This window comes from Somniosus microcephalus, chromosome 7 (genome assembly GCF_052327205.1).
Source record: "Somniosus microcephalus isolate GS21.2 chromosome 7, FLI_Smic_1.0, whole genome shotgun sequence".
NCBI classification, from domain to species: domain Eukaryota; kingdom Metazoa; phylum Chordata; class Chondrichthyes; order Squaliformes; family Somniosidae; genus Somniosus; species Somniosus microcephalus.
This window is the reverse complement of record NC_140993.1, coordinates 93,680,229-93,705,072: the sequence shown is the minus strand read 5'-3', so window position 1 is coordinate 93,705,072 and position 24,844 is coordinate 93,680,229. Positions and strand designations below refer to the sequence as shown.

The window sequence follows — 24,844 nt, the reverse complement described above, 5'->3', positions numbered from 1 at the left end:
CGCTGTTGCAGGCACCTCCCCCTTAAGAGAGGGAGGAAGGCCTGCAGTACCGCAGCCTGCCGCTCCGCAGCGGGTGGCGCTGCGGCACCTAGCGCGCCGAAATTCAGTTTCAGCGCCCCAAGCAGGCGCGGCCACACCCTTGAATAGCGGCCGGCTTCGACTTGGGGCGCTGAAACTGAATTTCCGGCGGGCGCAAGTGGCTCCACGCGCAGCGGTAACTTCTGGGCGCAAGCGAGCTGGCGGGCCCAAACTGAATTTCTAGGCCATTATGTTTTCCATTATAGAGTAGTTGGAGGCTTCGTGGGTGGATATCTGTCATGTGGCAATAAGATTTTTTGTCTACTCTTTTCCAAAGCATTATAAATTACTTTTGGCCTTTGCTGAGGCTGAGATTAGCTGGCAGCATTACTGATAGTTGTTTATGTTGGGTGTGTTTAACACCATCAGTTCTTTTGGGCATTATTCCCTGCTTCCTGTGGTAAAACTGACTTGAAAGAGAATTAAAAAAGAGAATTTTAATTTACCTGGGAGAAAAATGAAAAAATAAAATGAGCGTTCCATTCTTCTTGCCTCTCTGCTGGTATTCTTTCCTCAGAAATCTACTGTTATTTCTACACATCTTGGATAATGCATGAGGGTGTCAGGAGGGAATGAGCACTGTAGTTGTACATCAGCAGCTTAGTTATTATATCTCATCTTCTGTTTCTAGTTCACTGGCTTTTATCTTTCTCTTAGGCTAACCTAGATAATTCTGACCTGCACGTTTGGGTTTTTGCTTCCTACTGATACCCAGACCTGACTTAGAATGTTCAATTCAATTATATTTTCCTCCATGTTTAGAATCTGCCCAGCTTTGCTAAGTTATCTTCAAGCTGGATCATATTTTTCCTCAATAAATTCATGTTGGAATTTTCAAATGTGATTCTAATCTTTCCTTGTTACCACTTAGGAAGATGAGGGATGGCTGCCTTTATAGATCTGATTGGGGTCCTTATTCTTTGTGATGTCACAGCCTCCTATATCTTGTAGGTGCCTGACTAACCCCATGGTGAAGATTTATGGATTAGGAGCGAAGAGAACTTTAGAAACAATCTCCGGGTAAGTGAAAAATCTCTTTAACCTGTTCATCTTGGCCTCTTTGTTATTTGGGGGGGGGGGGGTGCAATCACTTACTAGTATTTTTATCTTGATTAAAGCTTCTCTTAGCTGTACAGTGCTATGGACAGCATCTGGTAAAATGTTGAATTATTCAACATGGATACTGACTTGGGGCGAATAGATTGATTTGACAGCTTTTGTACCAAAAATTAGATGCACCAAGAACTGCTAACTGCATAGATTTTTCCAAAGGGAAAAACATGTAAAGGCTTGACTTGCATGTAAGGTTTTGATGAAGGATACAAGCTGTCAGTGCTCCAGGGCTGCTGAGTTTCTTGGATCAGTGCTATTTGTTATCCTGAAGTAGACAGTTATTAGAGTGTATGAACTGTAAATTAGTCTATATCTAGTATCCAAAGATACTACAATTCACATCCTTTCACATTTGTATCTAAACTATCATTAACCAATTTGTTTTGAAACTCCATAGAACTGAGATGTATCCATTGGTTATCCTGGTGTGCGCAAGAGAAGAATGATTGACAGTGGGACTTCACATTTGTCACATGAGTGAGCAAGATTTCATAACTCATTGACAAGTGGATTGTTATGGTTTATAGTTAAGAGAGGAATGGAAGAGGTGTTCCACTGACATTTGTAATTTTTTGTTTATACCAGACACTTACATAAAAACAAGTAATTTTGAGAAGTAATTTGGGATGAAAACCATGCATTACACGAGGACCCCGATTTTAACGCAACCCGCATGACAAGAATGGGGCGGATGAGCTGTTAAATTGGGAAAACAATTTCTCACTATGTTCCCGCTGGAAACTCGCTGGCCGCCATTTTTACGTGCAGCTGACGGAAGTCGCAAACACAGCCACCAGAAAGTGGCAGGTGCCTCGTAGATACAACAACAACTTGTATTTATATAGCACCTTTAATGTAGCAAAACATCCCAAGGCACGTCACAGGAGCGTTATCAAACAAAATTTGACACGAGCCACATAAAGAGAAATTAGGGCAGATGACAAAGAGGTTGGTTTTAAGGAGCGTCTTAAAGGAGGAAAGAGAGGTGGAGAGGTTTAGGCAGGGAATTCCAAGCTTAAAATCAGGGATGCTCAAGAGGCCAGAATTAGAGGAGCGCAAATAGAGAATCATAGAAATGTACGACAAAGAAGGAGACCATTTGGCCAATCGTGTCTGAACCGGCGAAAAAAGAGCTATCCAGCCTAATCCCACTTTCCAGCTCATGGTCCATAGCCCTGTAAGTTACGGCACTTTAAGGGCATATCCAAGTACTTTTTAAATGTGATGAGGGCTTCTGCCTCTACCACCACCAGTGAGTTCCAGACCCCCACCACCCTCTGGGGGAAGAAAGTTCTCCTCAACTCCCCTCTGATCCTTCTACCAATTACTTTAAATCTATGCCCCCTAGTTATTGACCTCTCTGCTCTATCCACTATCCAGGCCCCTCATAATTTTATACATCTCAATTAAGTCTCCCCTCAGCCTCCTCTGTTCCAAAGAAAACAACCCCAGCCTATCCAATCTTTCCTCATAGCAAATATTCTCCAGTCCTGGCAACGTCCTCCTAAATCTCCTCTGTACCCTCTCTAGTGCAATCACATCTTTCTTGTAATGTGGTGACCAGAACTATACGTAGTGCTCTAGCTGTGGTCTAACTAGTGTTTTATACAGTTCAAGCATAACCTCCCTGCTCTTATATTCTATGCCTCAGCTAAAAAAAGAAAGTATCCCGTGTATCTCGGGGGGGGCTGTGTGGCTGGAGTAGATTACAGAGATAGGGAGGGGTGAGGCCATGGAGGGATTTGAAAACAAGGATGAGAATTTTAAAATCGAGGCGTTGCTTAACCGGGAGCCAATGTAGGTCAGCGAGCACAGGGGTGATGGGTGAACGGGACTTGGTGCGAGTTAGGACACGGGCAGCCGAGTTTTAGATGACCTCAAGTTTACGTAGGGTAGAACATGGGAGGCAAGCCAGGAGTGCGATGAAATAGTCAAGTCTAGAGGTAACAAAGGCATGGATGTGGGTTTCAGCAGCAGATGAGCTGAGGCAGGGGCGGAGTCGGGCGATGTTACGGAGGTGGAAATAGGCGGTCTTAGTTACAACGTGCATATGTGCATATCGGAAGCTCATTTCATGGTCAAATATGGCACCAAGGTTGTGAACAGTGTGGTTCAACCTCAGACAGATGCTAGGGAGAGGGATGAAGTCGGTGGCTAGGGAACGGAGTTTGTGGCGAGGACCGAAGACAATGGCTTCGGTCTACCCAATATTTAGTTGGAGAAAATTTCTGCTCATCCAGAACTGGATGTCAGACAAGCAGTCTGACAATTTAGCAACAGTAGTCAAGAGAAGTGGTGGTGAGGTAGAGCTGGGTGTTGTCAGCATATATGTGGTAACTGACACTGTGTTTTCGGTCGAGGTCACCGAGGGGCAGCATGTTGATGAGAAATAGGGGCCTGATGCCATAATATCAACCCAATGCGATTTTAACTGGGTGGGTCAGAAGTGCTGCCAAATGGCAAACCTGCCGAGTAAAACTTAGTGGCATTGGCTTCATAAACTGACATAACTAGAAGCTGAAATTAAAGAGGCACCCACCGGGCACTATGGTCATTAGGATCTATATGCCACTGAATGCTGTGCATTTACAGAGCAGTTCTGTGCCTCCAGTTTGCTTGTTTATGATTTATTTTGCCCTTACCTACCCTCATCAAGCACCACTGCTTATCACAGGTGCTGTTTTTGCTTCACTCCTTTGCATGGATGAAGAGTTGGAGGAAGAGGAACAGCAGCAGCCTGAAGAACCAGAACAAGCAGCAGCTGGACTTGTTAGAAGACAGCTGGTGACAAGGGAGAGCTGCTTTTTGAAGGCCTTACCCAGCCCACAGAATCTATAGGCCGAGAGTTATTTACTTGGATATTTCTGAGGAGCAGTGCTGCAGGAATCTGTACTTCACCAGGCAAGCTGCTGCTGACCTATGCAGCCTGTTTCAGCAGGACCTACTGCGTGCTGGACCAGGGGCCCATGCTTTGCCAGTGGCTCTCAAAGGCACCACGACTCTTAATTTTTTTTTGCTACAGCCTCCTTCCAGGCTGCTATAGGGTACATTGTCCACTCTGCAGTGCACAGCTGTATTAAACAGGTCACCAATGCCCTCCTTGCCAGAGTAAATCAGTACATTATGTATTGTGTGTTCTATTGTGTGTTCTCCTCCCACCTGTGGTGGCGCTGTCACAGGAGATAAATGGTTGGGTGTTCTCGGTTAAGTTTAGCTCTCTTTGTTCGGAACTTTCCAGAACTTCCTTTCCTTCCAATAAAGCACTTCATGTTTGAATCTCTGAGTTCTGAGTCCTAAATTGTGTCTAGGTAGAAAGGTACCGACACAACAAGTGGCGACGAGGATCGGATGAATCTGTGTTGTGGGAACTTTCTTGTTTTCGACTACAAAAGACTCGGAACAGAGACGGGTGCAGTGAGTGAACAGAAATTTTAATTTGAAACGTGAGATGGCTACTATATTAGGAAACATCGGTGATTTTGATGAAAATGTGGGGCAATGGAGCGCATATACGGAACGTTTTGACTATTTTGTATTGGCGAATGCGGTGGCAAATGAAAAGGTCGTGCCAACCTTTTTGAGTGTAATCGGGCCAAAGACATTCAATTTACTTCGCAGCCTCGTGCAACCAGATAAGCCAGGAACTAAAACATATAAGCAACTAGTGGAAATTCTTGGAGCACATTTTTCACCAAAACCTATGGTTATTGCTGAGAGATTTAGATTTCACAAACGGAATCAAGAGGAGGAGGAATCAGTGACGATGTTTATTGCTGCTTTCAAAAGGTTATCAGAACACTGCGAGTTCAAGGAGGTGCTGAAGGACACCATTAGAGACAGACTCGTGTGTGGTCTGCAAAATGCAGCCACACAGAAGCGCCTTCATACTGAGGACAACCTTACTCTTGAAAAGGCCATTGAAGTTAGTATCTCCATGGAGATGGCGGAAAAGGAGGCTCACCAGTTGAGTGCAACAGGGAGAGTTCACAAGGTGTCATCTGAGCCTAAAGGTGCGCGGAACGGCACATGTTACCGTTGTGGGAAAACGGGCCATCACGCTAATGACTGCTGGTGTACGGAGCTGGAATGCCGAAATTGTGGCAAAAAGGGTCACATTGAACGCGCCTGTAGAGGTAAAAAAAGAACAGACAGAGCTGGGAAGCATGGAAGCAAAATGTCTGTATTTGGACAAGAGAGGAAAAAGAGTGTTCATTCAGTGCAGTATGATGGAACAAGCAAAACAGAGGGAAGCGACACCTCTGAGGAGGAAGAGGTGCACATACTGATGGTTGCAGGTGATTCAAATGGCTACTGGGTGTCACCAGTGGTGGAGGGACAATCAGTGCGGCTGGAGGTGGACACAGGCACGGCTGTGTCCCTTGTTTCAGACACTGTCTACAACAAAATGCTAAAGCATCTTACCCTTCAGCCAACAAACATTGTGCTAAAGACGTATACCGGTGAACCTGTGGCCATGAGAGGCACCATTGAGGTGACAGTTAAATTGAACGGACAGACTGCAAAACTGCCACTATATGTGGTAAAGGGAAATTACCCATCGCTACTGGGACGTGCGTGGCTAGAGAAAATCACGCTGGACTGGCCTGCAGTCCGCATGATGTAAAAAGGGGAGTCAGGTCTGACTGCAGTGTTAAACAAACATGCAGAACTCTTCAATGGGGAACTTGGGAGCATGAAAAATATCAGCGTGAGACTGGACATTAAACCTGACAGCAAGCCGAAGTTTCACAAAGTCCGACCTGTACCCTATGCAATTAGGCCAAAAGTTGAGGCTAACTTGGAGGCCTTAGTCGAGAATGGAGTCCTGGAGCCTGTGAGTGTGAGCAAATGGGCCACACCCATTGTTCCTGTCCTGAAAAAGGATGGATCTGTTCGAATCTGCGGGGATTTTAAAGTGACTATTAACCCGGTGCTGTCTGCGGAACAGTACCCTCTTCCCCTCATTGAGGATCTTTTTACGGGCCTGGCCGGAGGGCAAAAGTTCAGCAAAATAGATTTATGCCAGGCTTACCTACAAATGCATGTCGATGACAAATCAAAGGAGCTGCTGACAATTGTGACACACAAGGGGCTATACAGGTACTGCCGCCTTCCGTTTGGAATTACGTCGGCCCCCGCTCTATTCCAAAGGGCAATGGATCAGATTTTGAGTGGACTGCCAGGAGTCCAGTGCTACCTGGACGACATCCTTGTCACTGGGACAAATGAGGAGGATCATTTTCTGAACTTGGATGCGACACTACAATGAGTGAAAGAGTACGGACTCAGAGTTTGTAAAGACAAATGTCAATTCTTTCAGTCTTCAGTTGAGTACCTGGGGCATGTGATTGACGCTACTGGCCTGCATAAGGCGCCGTCAAAGGTCAAGGCGATCGTGGAGGCCCCAGCACTCCAGAATGTGAGCCAGTTATGTTCATTTCTGGGGCTATTTAACTACTATGGGAAGTTTATTCCAGACTTAACAACATTGTTGAAGCCATTACATCAGTTGCTATGTCAAGGTAAAACATGGAAATGGACTGAACTGTGCAACGAAGCTTTCGCCCAAGCAAAGAAAGCATTGCTGAAATCGGAGGTCCTGACACACTTCGACCCAAAGCTACCCGTGCAGCTAGCATGTGATGCATCACCATACGGTGTGGGAGCAGTCATATCCCACATCATGCCTTCGGGTGAAGAGAAACCTATCCCCTTCGCATCACGCACCTTGAACAAGGCCGAGAGTAACTATGCGCAGATCGAGCGCGAGGCCTTGGGAATCGTTTTTGGAATTCGAAAATTTCATCAGTACCTGTTTGGGAGAAGGTTCACACTCCTGATGGACCACCGTCCATTGACTTCAATCTTCGGGCCCCACACCGGAATTCCGTCTCTCGCTGCAAGCAGGATGCAAAGGTGGGCTTTACTGTTGTCAGGACACACATACGACATCAAACATCGCAAATCAGACTTGCACGGCAACGCAGACGGTCTCTCAAGGCTACCCTTGCCTGTTACTCCCCCAGAGCCTCGTCAGATAGATATCTTTAGACAAGTGGAGGGAGCACCTGTCACTGCAGTTCAGGTGCGAAGGTACACCCGCAACGATCCAGTCCTGCCTGAGGTAATGGACAATGTCATTCGAGGGAGAGCTATAGGAGATTCTCCTAGTTTGAAACCTTACGTTTCAAAAAGAAATGAGCTCTCCGTCCAGGCAGGTTGTCTTCTTTGGGGACGCCGTGTCGTCATTCCGCCACCTCTGAGGGAACCTATACTGCAACAACTTCATACAGGCCACAGTGGGATGGTTCGGATGAAGGAAATGGCAAGAAGCTACTTCTGGTGGCCAGGTCTCGATGGGAATATTGAGGAGAAAGCCAAAACATGTTCCCCATGTCAAAGGGTCTGGAATGTTCCACAGCTGGCAACCTTACACCCCTGGGATTGGCCTGCAGAAGTGTGGCAGTGAGTACATGTGGACTTCGCCGGTCCTTTCGAAGAGAAGATGTTTATGGTGGTTGTAGATGCTCGTAGCAAGTGGCCGGAGGTCGCTGTGATGAGGTCTACCACGGCAGAGAAAACAATTGAGAAACTTGGTGAGATGTTCAGCCGTTATGGCTCACCGGAACAACTCGTAAGTGACAACGGTCCACAATTTGTATCACAGGAGTTTGCAACCTTCCTGCATGTGAATGGTGTCCAACACATCAGGTCTGCGCCCTATCATCCCTCTACTAACGGCCAGGCAGAAAGGTTCGTGCAAACTTTGAAGCACGCCTTGAAGGCATCGCTAGGTCAGGGCTCAATCCACCAACGTCTGAACAGCTTCCTGTTGTCCTACAGGAACGAGCCGCATGCCACAACCAAAACTTCCCCCGCTTCGCTCATGATGAAGAGGCAGTTGCGGACAAGTTTTGACTTACTCAAACCTCCAAGGGCAGAGCAGGTTGTCCATCGTCAACAACAAGCTCAAGTTGAAAAGAGAGAGAAAAGAGCCAAGGAGAGACGGTTTCATCTGGGAGAGCACGTCCTAGCTCGAAACTACAACACAGGACCGAAATGGATTCCTGCTACGGTGATCGCGCAGACGGGCCCTGTGTCTTACACGGTTGAGACTGCTGAGGACGACATCTGGAGAAGACACACAGATCAACTGTTGCTAGGAGCAGAGACAGCCACAGTTGCTCCAACGGCTGGTTGGCCTGAACTGTTTCCGGATGATACCACAAACCAGCATCCCTTGCCACAGTGCTCTTCTCCAACACAGGAAGTCAAAGAGACTGTTCCACCTGTGCAAACTCCTGACTTTCAACTGACACAGGCACCTTCTCCATCTAGGCCTGTGTCAATGCCTACTGCTGTGGAAGCCAGCGATGACCGCCGGTATCCTGTCAGAGAGCGGCGGCCTCCAAGACGCTTGGATCTGTAGGCTTAGCGACTTACCCACAAGACTGGGGCAGAATAAACCCCAGGGTGAAGTCAGGGTTTGAGGCAGTCTACCTCTACCCTTGGTTAGTTGAGTGCATTGAAAGTAACTTACCTGTTGAGGAATAATGTGGACCTTCCATTTAAGAGGGGAGGAAATGTTATGTATTGTGTGTTCTATTGTGTGTTCTCCTCCCACCTGTGGTGGCGCTGTCACAGGAGATAAATGGTTGGGTGTTCTCGGTTAAGTTTAGATCTCTTTGTTCGGAACTTTCCAGAACTTCCTTTCCTTCCAATAAAGCACTTCATATTTGAATCTCTGAGTTCTGAGTCCTAAATTGTGTCTAGGTAGAAAGGTACCGACACAACAATTACCTTTACAATGGATGCCAACATCAAGAATGAGAGAGCTCTTGGATTTTCAGCAGTGGTCGGCTTCTCTTGTGTCCAGTGCATAATAGATGGCACTCATGTAGCTGTCAAGGCACCAGAAAAGGAGCCCACAGTTGTATGACTATGGAGGGCTTCCAGTCCAACAATGTTCAACTAATGTATGATCACTGCAGAAGAAGAATGCAGGTCTGCGGAAGTTATGCTGGCAGCTGCCATGATGCCTTCATTATGCGACCCTCATGCATTACCCCATTTTTCGATCCATCCAGATGTCAGAAGATGGCTGTTAGGGGACAAGTTATACCTCCTCCACATCTGGCTGATGATACCCCTCTACATAGGCAACACAGGTGCAGTGAAAGCCATGGGACCACCAGGAACATTGTGGAGCATACCATGGCATTCTGAAGCAAAGTTTCAGGTGCCTTGATCGCTCTGGCGGCTCCCTACAACATGGCCCAGAAAAAGCAGGTTACATCATTGTAGTTTGCTGCATTTGCCACAACCTGACAATGCAGAGGATTGAAGTTGGAAAAGGCACAGCAACAAAAAGATGCATTGTTAGAAAAGGAAGAATTGGATGAAGGCGAGGGAGAACCATAAGAAGGAGGGACAGCAGAACAATTTGTAGCTAGACAAGCCAGGGAGAAGTTGATAGAGCAACACTCTCAGTGACCTCCTCAGTCGCCTTACCAGAAATGTCAGAAAAAGTATTAACAGTGCTTATTATCTGTGATATCCGAGTGGTAAGGTCAGAAACTGAGAGAAGCGAGATATTAGGAACAAAACCCAACTGTTTATTTACACGGTGTAGCAGAGGAACATATCTCTTACAAGCTGGAAGCCAGGCACATTTCTTACTGCACGAGCCAAGATGGAGGATCAACCTCTGAGTCATACCCATAATGCAATGCCACATTACTGTGTTAACTGGTGTACCAGGACATTGAATACATGACCCATTACCTTAAATACTGGTGAATGTGAACCCTTATTATTTGGCTCCATCTGGTGGATAACTTAAACATTACATCCCAGATTACTATATCCCTCCCCTCTTAAGTTGAACATTAATTTCTTAACAACATTCTTAAAAAGTCCCATAAGGAAACTCCTTTAACGGTAGTCCATACTGAACGAATCTAGCAGGTCGTTATCAATCTCTCTGGCGGCTTGTGAGGCCTTGGTGAACGTCTTACAGTCAAGTCCCTGCTTGGTTGTGGTAGAGCCACCTGCTGCTCCTGAGCAGTACTCAGAGTATCTGACTCTGCTACGATGGTTTCCTCTTGATGAAGGGGTCCAGGTGGAACTGGCTCTGTTCGTGGTGGTGGTAGCACCGATGCATTTGGATAACTGGGGGCCAACTTGTCCTCCGACATCTCCTCTGGAACCTCCATTTCGATTTCCCCTTGTCTGGTCAGTATCTGATCTACATGTCTGCGTACTACCTGACCAGTTCCCACCATGACCGTATATGATACTGGACCGGTCATTGAGTCTATGACACCAGGAATCCATTTTGGACCATAACTGAAATTCCTGGTAAGGACTGCATCTCCTTCTCCAAAACTGCAGCTCTTTGTCCTTCTGTCATGGTTCTCCTTTTGTTTGATTTGTCGGTTTTCCACCTTCCTTTTTAGATCTGGGTGAACCAGGTCAAGAGTGGAGCGTAGTCGACATCCTAACAACAGCTCAGCAGGAGAGAGTCCTGTGGTAGATTGAGGTGTTATTCTGTAGCTGAATAGAACTCGTGACACCTTGGCTGCCAAACTCCCTTCCGCACTTTTTTTCATCATCTCCTTAAATGTTTGTACGGCTCTCTCTGCAAGTCCATTTGAAGACGGATGATATGGAGCTGAGGTTACGTGCACTATGCCATTGTTTCTCATGAACTCTTTTGTTTCTGTACTCACAAAACACGTGGCATTGTCACTTACTACGATCTCCGATAGCCCTTGATTACTAAAACTCCTACGCAGGCAGTCTATAGTAACAGTAGATGAAGCAAAATTTACAGGATAAACATCCATCCATTTGGAATGGGCATCAATGATTATGAGGAACATCTTTCCCATGAATGGACCCGCATAATCTACATGTAATCTTCTCCATGGTTTATCCGGCCACTCCCGGGGTGGAGAGGAGCCGCTGCTGGTGCCTTCCTGTGTACTTGACAAGTGCTGCATGGCTTGACTAGATTTTCTATCTCCTCATCTAGCTTTGGCCACCACAAGTAACTCCTTGCCAAGGCTTTCATACGCGAAACTCCAGGATGACACTGATGTAGTTGCCCCAGGATAGACTGTCGTGCTGGCTGTGGAATAATCACTCGTGCTTCCCACAACACGCAACCATCCTGCACACTCAGCTCTGTCTTCCTGACACTGTAAGGTGTGAAATCAGTCCCCTCCGGATGCTGTGGCCATCCCCTCATCACATACTCTCGGACTCTAGACAGTACTGGATCTTTACCGGTCCATGTCCCTACTTGTTCTGCGGTCACAATTGCCGTGTCCGTGTCCTCCAACATCAAAACTCTGTCCTCTGGAGCTGCACGGATAGGTGTACCTGGCAGTGGAAGATGGCTCAAGGCATCTGCGTTCCCATGGTACTTGCCCGCCTTGTAAACGATGACATACTCATATGCCCTCAACGTCACTGCCCACCTCTGGATCCGGGGTGACACCATCTGTGGTACTGCTTTCCTTTCATTAAAAAGAGATAGAAGAGGTTTATGATCGGTGCATATGGTGAATTTCCTGCCATATATGTACTTGTGAAACCTCTGTAACCCAAACATTACTGCTAACCCCTCTTTATCTAACTGGGAATAGTTTTTTTCCGCTGGTGTCAGAGTTCGAGACATAAACCCTATTGGTCTTTCTGTTCCATCTTCCAAGCTGTGTGAAAGAACCACCCCCACCCCGTAAGGTGAAGCATCACAAGAGAGAATGATGTCTTTCTCTGCATTGTAGTGAACCAGCACATCCGAGGACAGCATCAGATTCTTGGACTGTTCAAATGAAACCCTCTGTTCCTCTTCCCACTGCCACTGTGTCTCCTTGCGCAGAAGTTTGTGAAGAGGTGCTAACACTGTTGCCAAGTTTGGTAACAATCTGTTATAATAGTTTAGCAGTCCCAGGTAAGCTTTTAACTCAGTCACATTGGTAGGAGCTGGGGCCTCCTGCAGTGCTTGTACCTTCTCCTTGATTGGATGTAGCCCGGTGGTGTCCACTCTGTGTCCGAGGAACACGGCCTCATTCCCCAGGAAAGTGCACTTACTCCTCTTGAGCCGTAACCCAGCCTTATCCAATCTTTGTAGTACCTCTCTCAGAGTGCTCAGATGCTCCTGGTCAGTTCTTCCCGTCACCAGAATGTCATCCAGATAGATTGAAACATGTGGGATCCCTTGCAGTACACCCTCGATAGTCCTCTGGAAAATAGCTGGACTAGATGAGACACCGAATGGTAAGCGGTTATAGGTAAACAAACCCTTGTGTGTATTTATGGTTACATACTTCTTGGATTCCTCATCTAGTGTAATCTGCAAGTATGCATGACTCATATCCAGCTTCGTGAATTTCTTCCCTCCAGCCAGGTTTGCAAAGAGATCCTCTGTTTTGGGAATAGGATACTGTTCTAGTTTAGACACCCTATTTACTGTCAATTTATAATCTCCACAGAGTCTTACCGAATTGTCCGGTTTTAAAACAGGTACAATGGGAGCTGCCCATTCTGAACATTTCACGGGTTACAGTATGTTCTCTCTCAAAAGACAGTCAAGCTCAGCCTCTACCTTCGGTTTCATGGCATACGGCACAGGTCGTTGTTTAAAAAACCTTGGCAGTGCCTCCTTGTCTACATAAATCTTAGCTGGGGGGCCATTAAATGTGCCAAGTTGTTCCTTGAACACGTTCTCATGTTCAATCAACACTTCTTGCAAAGACAACTGTTTGCCTCCCTCTGTTCGATTTATTGCTCCCCAATCTAATTTAAGTTCTTCTATCCAGCCCCGACCTAACAGGTTTGGTCCGGAACCAGATACTACAACTACAGGTAGCTGTTCCACTGTGTCCCTGTGTTGCACAGTTACAGTAGCTGTAACCAATGTCACCACTCGTTCACTGGTATATGTTTTAAGCTGCATAGAGCAAGACTTTAACTCTGGAACTTTTGCACGGTTCCACAATTTTGAATACTCCTCCCTGTTCATTATGGTTACGCCACATCCTGTATCCACTTCAAAGTTGACCGTAGAGTCATTTACTGTCAGTTGCAAAGTGATAGGATCCACTTTTGGAATGTTCTCTACCATACTATGCATTATGAACATGTCGTCTTCTTTCTCAGCTTCTCCGCTGATGTGATGTGCTCCCTGTTTTTTCACTTCTCTTCCTAGGTTTTGCTTTCCTCCCCCTTTTGATTTGTATTCCTCCACAATTGCTTTTGCCCTGCATGCATGTTTTATGTGCCCTTTTTTCCCACACTTGTGGCACTTTTCCTCCAGAAACCTGCATTCCCTCGCCAGGTGATCACCCTTGCATCTATAACATGCCTTTACATGTTCACATTGTGGTTTCTGACGCATATTTAACTTGTGCACAACAACCTGACCTGCAACTTGCTTTGTAGTAGCCCAGTCTGAACCTTGTATTTCTTTTACATCTCGGTTCGCTGTCTCTATGGCTTGAGCAAGTTCCAACGCTTTTTCATACGTAAGCCCAGTCTCGGACAATAATCTCTGCTGCATTCGATCATCCATTATCCCGCAAACTAGCCTATCTCTCAGCATGTCTTTCAGGTTGTTTCCGTAATTGCAATCATGCGCCAATTTCCGCAACACCGCTGCATAATCCAATACAGTCTCTCCTGGTTTTCTGTTCCGTGAATTAAATTTGAAATGCTGTACAATCTCACTCGGTCTGGGATTGAAATGGTCCTTTAGCAAGGCCACTAAGTTAGCAAATGATCTGTTTCCAGGCTTTGCAGGACTGCATAAGTTTCTCATTAAACTATACGTCTGACTTTCCATGGAAGTGAGTAAAATAGCTCTTCTTTTTCCGACATCATTTATATCATTTGCTTCAAAGAAATGCATCAACACCTCGCAGTATTCATCCCAGGTCTGCGTCTGACATTCAAAAGCAGAGATCTTTCCTACCGTAGCAGCCATGATCCGTTATTCAGTGCTCTTTTATTTTTTTTCTTCGTCAAGATGTGATCTGTTGATCCTCGTCGCCAATATGTGATCTGTTGATCCTTGTCGCCAATATGTGATATCCGAGTGGTAAGGTCAGAAACTGAGAGAAGCGAGATATTAGGAACAAAACCCAACTGTTTATTTACACGGTGTAGCAGAGGAACATATCTCTTACAAGCTGGAAGCCAGGCACATTTCTTACTGCACAAGCCAAGATGGAGGATCAACCTGTGAGTCATACCCATAATGCAATGCAGTGTTAACTGGTGTACCAGGACATTGAATACATGACCCATTACCTTAAATACTGGTGAATGTGAACCCTTAATATTTGGCTCCATCTGGTGGATAACTTAAACATTACATCCCAGATTACTATATTATCCCTTCACCACTCCCTTGATTCTGAATTGAACGACATTGAAACCATTCAGCCAACCTCTATGTCAATGAAATTCTGACAATGCAGACTAAGCAGCTGTAATGAGAAGAAACTATAGACCAAAACTGAAAATGTATAAATGTGTTGATCTTAATTCCAAACACAATAGTGTAGTGAATTATTTTGTCACCCAAGTGATCAATCCATGGTGCTTTATTTAAAAGAAGATTTACTAACCACTACTCCTATGAGGTGCTCCCTCAGTGGCTTCAGCAGAATTGATGGAAGGCTGCTGTTGCTCATGTGGGGACACTTGAGATGTTTGTGGCTGTGGGAGCTGGACCACTTTGGCTACTACCGAAGCAGTTTGGCCCAGCTAGATTGCTTTCACCATGGTTGGTATTGGTTGAGGGGGTGGCGCGGAATCAGACATGCTGACATCCTGAGAGAGGGCAATGTACAAACATATAAAAACAAAACATTCCTTTGTTGGCTACTGTGAAAGGAACAAGTAAGTGGTGATTGTGTAATTGTAAAGGGAATGAGAAGTGGTATAGTGAACCTTATGTTGGGCGATGAAATATATGGTAGAGGGCAGTGAATTGTTGAGAGGGGTGGGGGGAAAGGACTGGTGCCAAGTGTACTTGAAATAGCTGTGAGAAATTAAGAGCTGTACTCACTCTTGCTAGTCTTGTGAGGTTATTGAAATGCTTCCTGCACTGGATCTAGGTCCTGGGGCTGAATGCACCTGGAGGTGGCAACCTCAACAATCGTTCTCCATGCCTAGTGGATGACGTTTGGGGCTCTTCCTGGCGCTAGCTGGGACCTCCAGGGAGGCCTCAGGGAACCTGGGGCCATGCCTGTGGCTTATGCTGACTCAAATTCTTGCTGCACCACTCCAACATCGAAATCTTGCAGAAGGGACTGCAACCTCACTTTAAGAGATGCTTTTGCACTTTAAATAGGCTTCTGACTTACTCACCGGAAATTGCTCTCTGGCTGGTCAGCGAATTGAGTGGGAAACCTTATGAGGCCCAGAAGTTAAAATAACCTGAGCCTGTTTTTGGCTGCAGTGCGTGAGCTTTGAACTGATACCAAAGTCTACCCACCAAAAACTGGCCTGGAGTTCAAATCAAAAGTCTGTACAGGGGGAGAAATTTGGTTGGTTAGCATCTCCCATTATCGCCTCCAGGGGGCGATAACGACTTACTGAATGGGCGCGGTGAGATGAACGACTCCCGCTAACTTGGCTGAGAGGTTTGCGGCGACGGTAACACTTTGCGTCACGATCTCCTGCGCCCGGAGATCATGACATCCACCCCCTGCAGCATCGCCGAGCACAGACACCGGCAGCTGCAGGAGGTGTTGTTCGGGAGACTGGGAGCTTCAGAGGCTCAAATAAAAGGAGTAGGAGAAAAATTTTAACAATGCTACAAGTGATGTTTTTCGATTGCTCCTGGGCCACGATCGATTAGCCTGGCACTCTGCTGGAGTGCATGGGGCTGATTGGGCCGGATCGCAGATGCCGTCGGGGACCAGCTAACTGCTCCCAATGCAGAGCCTGCAGTGATGGCCCTTCCCTTTAAGGGAGGGAAGGGGCCTCAGATCGCGGCAGTGCTACGCGGGATATTGTGCAGTGCTGCACCACTACCGCCCCGCCTACTTCCTGTAGCGCTCTAGGAAGGAAGTGGAGCGCTTGATTTAGCGCTCCACTTCCTTCCTGGAGCGCAAACACCGAATTTTGAAAAAGCTGGGAATCATTAGCGCCTGGTGCTAAGTTTCCCAGCTTTCAAAAGTTAGCGCCCCAAACGGGGCAATACTGAATTTCTGCCCCTATAGGTTGTAAGAGCAGTCATGATATAGTTCTCTAATCACTAATTCCTATGTGGATATGTTCTTCCCCACACAGCATTGATTTTTCTTTTATTCAATTAATTCTGTGGCAATGTATTGTACTGACATTATTGCATCGTATAAAGATGTATACAAAGCTTATTGTTTTTTCAACTGGCTGAAATAACTTAGCAGGTTTCCATGAGGAACCATGGCAACTGTTGAGTGTTTGTAGAGTAAAATCTTGATCCAAAAAAAAGCACTTTACAGCCAATTAAGTACTTTTTGAAATGTAGCCACTGTTGTAATGTAGGAAACGTGGCAGTCAATCTGCGCACAGCAGGCTCCCACAAACAGCAATGTGATAATGACCAGATAATCTGTTTTTGTTATGTTGATTGAGGGATGAATATTGGCCAGGACACTGGGGATAACTCTCCTGCTTTCTTTCAAAATAGTTCCATAGGATCTTTTATGTCCACCTGAGAGAGCAGACAGGGCCTTGGTTTAATGTTTTATCTGAAAGACGGCACCGCCAACAGTGCAGCACCCCCTCAGTACTGCGTTTGAGTGTCAGCCTAGATTTTTGTGCTCAAGCCTCTGAAGTGGGATTTAAACCCACAACCTTCTGACTCCAAGGCGAGAGTGCTACCAACTGAGCCACAGCTGACACCGTAAGCTGTTGCTGTAAATGGAAATGCACAGCTCCTCTGATGGCTGTGTTGGCAAAAACCAACTGCTTGATCATACAGAGCAGAAGGTCTTTGGTTCAATTCCTGAGCTTCGCAGAGCAGACTGGTGTCATCCTCACTGTCCATGGATTAGCGAGGAGAAAATCAGTCAGGGCTTCTATTTCTGATCACAATCCAGTGCTCCCTACTGGAAAGTGAAAGTGTAGATATAACAGGTGAGAACAGCACCAGGCTAAATTTAATGCCCAATAGATTATAACTCACTATTTAGCGTGACACAAAGTATTGGTCATTCGTGTGAGGTACCCACTGGACATGGTATTAGAATGTAACTGGTATCTGTGGAACCATACTCAACATGAGACCAGGGGCTGGATTTTCCTGCTAGTGGACTGGACTTTCCAACCTGCAGCATCCTCAATGAACTTTCCTAGGTTGAGGGTTATTGGCCATTCGGGTAGGAGCCTGGTGAAATCCCTGCCATGAAGAAGAAGCCCACTGCTGCGAGGGTGAGAAATCTCACTGCAACACCAGAAGAGGCAATCAGGAATTTAAAGGGATTGTAGAGCCCCAAAGAGGAGAAGGAGAAATGCTTTGAGGGTAAAATGACAAACGAGGAGGTCTCCACCAGCATCTCTCCCTCCATTTGCAAACATCAGGGCCATTACAGCCACCTTTCACCAAGAGGTCCTGGATACTGAACCCGACCTTCATCGTCGCTGGGTCAAAATCCTGGAACTCCTTCCCTAACAGCACTGTGGGAGTTCCTTCACCACACACACTGTGGCGGTTTAAGAAGGCGGCTCCCCACCACCTTCTCAAGGGCAATTAGTGATGGGCAATAAATGCTGGCCTTGCCAGTGATGCCCACATTCCGTGAACGAATAAAAAAAAAATTTGAGGCCGAACAGCAGGGAAAAAATCAGCCCAGAGACTTCAGGCGAGGAGGATGGGGGAATTGAGGAGAAACACATCTTCAGCACTGCAGGAAAGCATATTGGGAATTTACATACCCTGTCTCCCCTTCCATTATTTTCCACACACCCAAATTCCTAAAGTGTGCTACTTGGGAAGACTGATGATGAAAATTTATCTCCCACTTGTGGTTCATAGTGTAGTTAGTAATATTTTCTCTTTGATATCCAGAATATTTTATCAAGATACATCTTAACTGTATTACATTAATAAATAAATGACTGTACAAAATAACTGACATGTATACAACTGTAAAGGTCATTTGCTGTAAGTACTGTATGAATTGTCTCTAATGTAAATGCAAACGTTTTCACATTTTGCTTCTATTGTCTGAGTTCCTCATCTTTTACTGTAGCCACAGGCATTCTTTTTACTTTGACCTATTACTATAAGTATAGCGTGTTTGCAAATGTCATGTTTGTTATTGTTAATGACTGTCTCTGCTGTCTGCAAATGAAAAACTCCATTACAGAATTTTCAAATTTAAACAGAGACCAATTAACGGTTGCTATTTACTTTGAGAAAATAGGTTTAATACCAGTGAGAGACATTTGCACTAATTTCTTTATTCCAAAACTTCCATGCGTTCATTGTCTGTATCTGTTATTTCATTGATCGTAGTGTTACATTGGATCTTTTTCTAATGTAATCTGGAAATCCTGTTTGTAGGGCAGTAATCCTGATTTACTGGGAACTATCAAATGACTATTTACAATTGAAGTAGTTGCCATTTAGTGACATGGCTGAAGTTACCCAGAAATCCTGTGATGCAAGAGAAGAAATTTTGAGCAAGGTCGGACATATTGGGATCAGAGGGTGTTATATGTGTGAAATATCATTACCTTCGTAGACTTTGCAATTTTCTAATGATCAAATAAGTACTTTAATAGTTTTATTATTGACAGTATGTGTATTATTTAATTTACTGTATCTACCTTAACACTGCAGTACAATTCGGAAGTCTTAAAGTAAGGTTGTGAATTCAAGTCCCACTCCAGGGACTTGAGCACAAAACCGAGGCTGACACACCAGTGCAGTGCAGTTGGAGGTGTATTCTTTCAGATGAGATGTTAAACCGAGGCCTCGTCTACCCTGTCATGTGGATGTAAAAGATCCCATGCCACTATTCAAAGAAGGGCAGGGGATTTCTCCCTGGTGCCTTGGCCAATGTTTATCCTTCAACCAACACCTAAAAAACACAGATTTTCATGGGGACCTGGAGTCTGGACAGGAGTGATGGGTGAGTGGGACTTGGTGCAGGATAGGTTACTGGCAAAAGCGTTTTGGATGAGCTGAAGTTTACGGAGAATGGGAAGGTGGCTAGGAGAACATTGGAATAGTCGAGACTGGAGGTGACACAGGCAGGGATGAGGGCTGAGGTAAGGACGAAGATGGGTGACATTAGGGAGGAAGTAAACGGTTGTTGCGATGAAGAGAATATGGTGTTGGAATCTCAGCTGGGGGTTGAATAGGAGGTCAAAGTTGCAAACTGGGGATTGAATAGGAGGCCAAATTTGCAAACCTCTGCCTGAGACAGTGGCCGGAGAGTGGCATGGAATCAATGGCAAGTGTACGAAATTTGTGGTGAGGGGCTCAAAATGTCTGAATCACTGTGGGCAAAGCCACAGAACATAGTGGTGAAATAAGATGCCTCATTATCTAGGCTTTCACTTGAAGAATGGTTACTTGAGTTCGGCACTAGAAGCTAGAAATGCACCACAACACCTTCAGAAAGGAAGAACAGGGAGGAAGGAAAGACCAATGTGTATGTTAACAGTTGTGTTGATTATTCCGGCTGTTTTATTACATTTGAAGTAATATACTCAAGCATAATAACTATTAATATTTTAGAAGTTCTCCCTTCACAGCTGATAGATTCAAGGGACAGTTTCCTAAACTGAAATTATTAACCTATTTAAATATTGCAGAGACAGTGGACACATAGGGGAAGATTCATTCTGTGCAGTATATGTAGCAAATTTATGAATATACTTATAAAACATATGTTTATGATTTGTGCACATAACACAGAAGAAATTTCCTTGATGTGAAGTTTACTGTTTAACCCTTTGAGTACTCAATTTCTCTAGTACTTTCTGAAAATGCACAAGTACAATCAATACTACAACTGCTACAGAAAAAAAACAATACTTTCTCACTTTTTGAGTGCAGGAGGACACAAAAGAATTCCATGATTACATAGAATTTACAGTTCAGAAACAAGCCATTCAGCCCAACTGGTCCATGCCGATTTACGTAAGAAAACTACTAGGCACTTGGTCTGAGTATTAAACAAGGCTTTAATCAACTGTTTCACAACATGGAGGTCTAGTTGTCCTTCACTAGTTCCTGTTTACAAAATGTCCTGAGCAAGCTGGGCCCGTGCCCGAGTATTTATACTCTCCCTGGACAGCGCCACCAGCAGGCCACCCAGTATTATTTCGTAAGTCATTTCTACATGAATGGCAAGATTCATGTCATTCTTCCCGCTTGAAAGATTGGAAGTCTGGCAGCTTCTTTCTACCGAATTAGTTGGACTAAGAATAGAGGCAGTTGTTTGGATCTCCATCAGTGGCCGGAAGGCACGTCTCCTCGGACCGTGTTTTGGTCCCTGGGTCGCTTAGTTCGTACCAGCGGGCTGGCAGAGTCCGTGTCACCTTGATCAACCTGAGGGGGACTGGGGAGATCGTGGCTCCGGGTGCGTTTGGATCTCTGTTGGTGGCCAGAAGGCACGTCTCCTCGGACCGTGTTTTGGTCCCTGGGTCGCTTAGTTCGTACCAGCGGGCTGGCAGAGTCCGTGTCGCCTTGATCGACCTGAGGGGGACCGGGGAGATCGTGGCTCCAGGTGCGGGCCCCCACAAGCGCGGGCCCTCACAGGCGCAGAGCTGGCTTCACCCTGCCCAGTAACCGGTGACTGACTGGCGTCCTGGCTTCGGGTGGCCATCCCGCGGGGAGCGCTCTGTTCCCCGGGTTGATCCAACGGAATAGCTGGCAGATCCCTTGACGTCCTGGGTAGGGCGTCATCCTCAGAGGAGCGCAGGGTATCAGCATCATTAATACGAATCCCACCATTGATTGGGTCCGTGGGACTGGTTGGGCAGGGAGCCAGATCCCAAAGTGACATTGCAGATTCTCGGCCATCAGGGTACCGCACGTATGCGTACGTGGGATTGACATCCGTCAGTTCCACTTCGTCGATGAGGGGATCACTCTTAGAGGATCGGACAAATCTTCGGAGCAGCACGGGGCCAGGAGCTGTCAACCATGATAGTAGGGATGTCCCATGAGTGGAGCGACGCTGGAACCCGAAGAATCGTTCGTGAGGAGTAGTGTTGGCGGATGTCGAAAGAAGAGACCTGATGGAATGCAATGCGTCAGGGAGCATAGTTTCCCACTGCTGGTCTGATAGGTTGTGTGACCTCAGTGCAATGACGAACAACATTCCAAATGATAGCGTTGTATCTCTCAACCTGTCCGTTTCCAATAGGATGATATGGTGTCGTTCTACTTGTGGCGATTCCCCGTTGGGAAAGATAACTTTTGAGTTCGCTTGACATGAAGGAGGGACCCCGATCAGAGTGGATGATATTGGCCATACCGCAAAGGGAAAAGACCTGATTGAGGCATTTGATTACTGTGGAAGTAAGCATATTGGAACAGGGGAAAGCAAAGGGAAAGCGTGAATATTCGTCCACCATAGTAAGCAAGTAGGTGTTTCGCATTGAGGAAGGCAGTGGCCCTTTAAAGTCAGTGCTCAGTTGCTGCATAGGCTGTGTAGCGTGTATGAGTGAGTCATCCGACGGATGGAAGAATTGCGGTTTTAATTCGCGCAAATTCTACAAGTGGAGCATGTTCTTCTCACGTCTTCCGTAGAAAATGGGAGATTTTTAGATTGCACGAAGTGTAACATGCGGGTAATGCCAGGATGGCATAAGTCAGTATGAAGATCCGCAAGAGTCGAAGTTGACATGGAAGAGCAGAATGCACGCGTGAGGGTATCCGGGGCCACATTCTCTTTGCTGGGTCGATAATGTATGGTGTAGCCAAAGGCGGCCAATTCCATCCTCCAGAGCTGTATTTTGTTATTATTGATCTTAGTGCGTTTCCGGTTATCCAGCATAAAGGCCACGGAGCGCTGAGCGGTAATAAGCATGAAATGGCGACGAGCGAGAAAATGACTCCATTTACATACTGCTTCGATGATAGCTGTAGCCTCCTTCTCGACAGGAGGATAATGGAGCTCGCTACCCTGCAAAGTTCTGGACAGAAATGCAACGGGTTGACCACCTTGATTCAAGGTAGCCGACATCGCCACCTCCGATGCATTGCACTCGACCACGAAAGGGAGATTTTCATCGATGGAACAAAGCGTGGCTTTTTCCAGTTGTTGCTTGAGGAGGTTGAAAGCTGAAATAGCTGTTGCCGCCAACGGAAATGACTTCGCGTGAAGCAGGGGCTGGATTTTGTCAGAAAAGTGGGGTATCCACCGCATAATAGGCGAACATGCCGAGTGCCCGACAAAGAGAGCCGAGATTCGTAGGAGGAGGGAGCTTCTGAAGTGGTCGAAGTCATAGAAACGTAGAAACATAGAAGATAGGAGCAGGAGTAGGCCATTCGGCCCCTCGAGCCTGCTCTGCCATTCAATGCGATCATGGCTGATCATCCAAATTCAGTACCCGGTCCCTGCATTCTCCCCATACCCCTTGATCCCTTTAGCCTTAAGAAATATATCCAACTCCTTCTTGAATATATTTAAGTCGCTCTGGATCCGGTTTGATGACACCATTGCCCACCCAGTAGCCAAGGATGTTGACTGATGGTACTGATTTCACAGATTTGGACTCATTTAAGGTTAAGTTGCGACGATGGAGAACATCAAGAAATTTCTGGAGGTTGGCATCATGCTCCTTCTGGTCATGACCAGCAATGGTGATATTATCCAGATATGGAAAAGTGTCCATTAAGTTCTCCTGTTTGACTAGGCTATCCATTGCCCATTGGAAGACGGCCACCCCATTGGTGACCCCAAATGGAAGGCGACAAAACTGGTAAAGCAGACCATTGGCCTCAAAGGCTGTATATTTTTTGTCAGAGTTCTTTAACGGTACTTGATGGTATGCGCTCTTTAAGTCAAAAGTTGAAAATACCTTGTAGTTGGCAAGGTTATTGACCATGTCATCGATGCGTGGTAGTGGGTAGGCATCCAGGTCGGTATACTGGTTAATAGTTTGTAAGTAATCAATGCAAAGACCTTTCTTGTGTTGCTTCAGAGGAATTTTAACAACGATGACTTGAGCCCGCCAGGAAGATGAACATGGCTCAATGATACCATCAGCTAGAAGGCGAGAGATCTCTGCCTCGATAAAGGACAGATCATCTTGGCTGAAACATCGTGATTTAGTGGCTATGGGCTTACATCGGGGGGAAAGATTGGCAAACAAGGCAGGCTCATCAAGCAAAGCCGCCGAAAGCACACAAAACGGTACTTTGGAAATAGTAAGCTCCGGCTTTGACCCTCCAAACTCGAAAGTGAGTCTTTTGTGTTGTTTCTGGAAATCCTGTCCCAGGAGCACATCACCGCATAGGTTCTTGAGCACCCCGAGCTGGGTGGAGAAATAAGTGCGGCCATTGAGAATAAGGTTGACAAGACAAAAGCCGGAAGAGTTGGTGGTCAGTGTCGTCAGAGCCATTGCAATTTCCCTGTCCGAGGGGTAAATACGCAGTTTTAACTTACTGACAGCCTGATCACTGATGAAGCTGTCAGAGCTGCATGAGTCGATTAGTGCACTCAAAATGTGTCCATTTATCGAAACCTTCATGGCTGCATGGGACAGGCTTTGGGGAAAAACAGCTGTGATTGGAGGAGGTGCAGTTTTACCCTTGACAGCTGTAACCTTAGTAGTGGCTCTTGGGGGAGGAGCAGTTTTATAGGTAGCAGCTGCAAAACTAACAGGGGCTCTTGACCGGTATACCTTAGAAAAGTGACCTTTCTTACGAACAGAGGCTCTTGACTGGCATACCTTAGAAAAGTGACCTTTCTTACTGCAATGATTGCAGGTTGCGTTACGAGCAGGACAAAATTTCCGATAGTGGAATGCACCACCACAGAAGAAACACTTCCTTCCAGATTGCCAAGATACCACTAGGACAGGGTCGTCATCAGTGAGGGCTTCTAGGGTAGGGTCGTCATCAGCTAGGATAGAGTCATCATCAGTGAGGACTTCCGCCCGAGACCCATTGGAGGAGTCACCAAAAGTGACAGCAGCAGTCCGTGCGCGCGGTAAAAGATAGGCATCTGTATTTTTTTTTAGCTAAGTCCAGAGAACATGCCTGGTCATAGGCAGCTTGTAGCTTGAGCGTTTTATTCTCCAACAGATGCTGGCGTATGAAGGAAGATGCAGTTCCATTAATAAAAGAGTCACGAATTAACTGCTCCTGGTACTGCTCAGCTGAGACAGCTTTGAGATTACAATCATTGCTGAGCCTGCAAACCTTTGAAAGATTTCGTCAAGTGATACCCCAGGTTGTTGTCAAGTTGTGGCCAGTAGATGCTGAGCAAAAATGTTGTTTGGGGCCTTAACATATAGTTGCTGTAGTATTTGGATAGTGGAGTCATAGTCTACACAGTCTTCGATATAGTCAAACACATGACGGAATACATAATTGTCAAGTATCTCTAACTTATCAGGAACATTCTCACCACACACCCTGAGGAAGTTGCTGAAGGTATGATACCAGTGTTTCCATACCTCA

At 46.0% G+C, this 24,844-nt stretch overlaps 1 protein-coding gene across 4 annotated transcripts in view; it reads left to right on the top strand.

Annotated features, from left to right (window-relative positions):
- Nucleotides 1-232: 232 nt before the first annotated feature.
- The window catches only part of LOC147114800 (RNA-binding Raly-like protein), an 859,876-nt gene continuing 835,264 nt past the window's right edge, over nucleotides 233-24,844 (top strand). For 2 of the 4 annotated variants that reach the window (XR_015078991.1, XM_085992749.1), the window contains exons 1-2: nucleotides 925-1,098; nucleotides 1,589-1,668. The gene's annotated coding sequence lies outside the window, so the exon portion shown is untranslated. Of the gene's footprint in view, nucleotides 1,099-1,588; nucleotides 1,669-24,844 lie in introns of all 4 variants that reach the window. The other 2 variants (XR_015078992.1, XM_085992753.1) reach the window with 2 other exon arrangements.